Source organism: Gavialis gangeticus, unplaced genomic scaffold, assembly GCF_001723915.1.
Source record: "Gavialis gangeticus isolate Ggan-Ray unplaced genomic scaffold, GavGan_comp1, whole genome shotgun sequence".
In the NCBI taxonomy this organism is placed as follows: domain Eukaryota; kingdom Metazoa; phylum Chordata; order Crocodylia; family Gavialidae; genus Gavialis; species Gavialis gangeticus.
This window is the reverse complement of record NW_017729032.1, coordinates 71,496,259-71,498,035: the sequence shown is the minus strand read 5'-3', so window position 1 is coordinate 71,498,035 and position 1,777 is coordinate 71,496,259. Positions and strand designations below refer to the sequence as shown.

Genomic DNA, 1,777 nt, shown 5'->3' with positions numbered 1-1,777 from the left:
AAATGACAAAGTTATAGGCTGTTTCAAACTTCCCCATTATATCATATGGTCGAAACGTCGAAACAGGGTCAAAACGGCAAAACACTTTCACCAGAACAGAACAGACCAGCTGTTTCGACTCGAAACAAAATCTGAAACAGAATGCTGTTCCATTGAAACATCAAAATGCTGATCGAAATGGAATGCTGCCATTTCGCACAGCCCTACTGTTTGGTGTAATGGAGGATTATCATCAGCTATACCACGTTAACTCAGCTGGGAACCAGAGCAAATACTAACATTTAAAAAAATGTTATGCTACTATAGATATACATACAGTAGAGACTGAAATAAGCCCATAAACGTGCTTGTTGATGTTCATTGAAAAGCCCACAAAATTAAACCACATCAATATTTTAAAAAATGCCCATAATAAAAGGTTGAACATTTAGTAATTAAATGTCTCCTCCCTTCCCTCATCTATTTCTTATGTATCTTCCTATGTCAAGTTTTTCCTTTGTCACTGCTTTTTGGGGCAGCTACCACCTTTGCATTTTATATCTGGATGGCATCTTAGTGGCATCTCTATATTCTAGTGCAAATCACATAAATAATATCAATAAAATAAGAGGTGCAGGCTGAATATTCTACAGGCATATTTCTATTGTTAAAATTTTAAACAACAGCTAAAATTTCACAATCAACTCAAGTGGAAGATTAGCAAGACAGTTCTATAAATAGTCCTATATTCCTAAAGCATAAATTTAAACTCATACCACAGGCATACTATTCCCAACCTATCTCATGTCACTACTGACCTACAGGCATCTTCCCTGCATCTGAACTGTGACCCAGTTCTTCCTTCACAGCATGCACTTTCTTTGAGTATTTCACAATACAAACATACACATATATACGGAGTGGGTTTTTTTATACTGTTGATATACTGTGTATTTCTAAACATTAAACCTTATTAACAAAAGGAATGTGTTGACCTCTCTGTGTTTATAAAGCACCAACTAAGTATAGGAAGTGATGTAAGATTGTAATATTAACAAAGTTAATAAAGTTGTAAATAGGTGTAAATGTTCATTTCTTTTTAAGATATCTAAATTAGTACCTGCTAAGTAGTGCACAGTACATTTTCTTCCTGAAATACTGTCATTAAAAAATAAAATCAAATACAGGCAAAGCCTGTTGGTGTCAAACTCAGGAGAGCTGAGGAAGGTGAATTATAGGGCATATTCAACTTTTGATATGAACACAAGTTACACGTGTGCAGATCTATAAAGTTAAATTACACAATTCCAGTGCAAAGTGTTCTAGATTTATTTTTACAAAAATAAAACAATGCGCTTCTCAGCTGCCACAGCAATACGTATTTAACAGAGACTTGAATATATCTTTTTAAAATAAGTTTATAGTTACCAGGTCAGCAGCATTTTTTTCTACACAATACTGCTTAGATATAGCTGCATACACTAGCATATCATACTGACCCAAATATAAGATGACTCCCCCACCATATTAGAGTCTATTCATGAAGCAGTAAGAGGACAGGTGGTGGGGGAGGCATGCAGTTTGATCCCTGCTGTCTGTGCTCTCCCATTTAGTTCCCTTGTGCCTGTCCCCTGCAGCCTCAGACACTCATGCCCCTTTCCCCCACCTACACTCTTTCTCCTTCTGTGCCACTTCTACCCACCATAGCCTCAGGACCCTGCCCCCACTTCCCTCTGCACTGCTTCTGTTCCACAGCCTTGCGTCCCCTCATCCCTCCTCCTCTGTTCCTGCCCCTCCA

The 1,777-nt window shown here is 37.8% G+C and overlaps 1 protein-coding gene across 1 annotated transcript in view; it reads right to left on the bottom strand.

Moving 5' to 3' along the window:
- The window catches only part of VWA8 (von Willebrand factor A domain containing 8), a gene marked incomplete at its 5' end in the record, with an annotated part of 370,441 nt that overhangs the window by 240,793 nt on the left and 127,871 nt on the right, over positions 1-1,777 (bottom strand). The gene's annotated exons all lie outside the window — the stretch shown is intronic.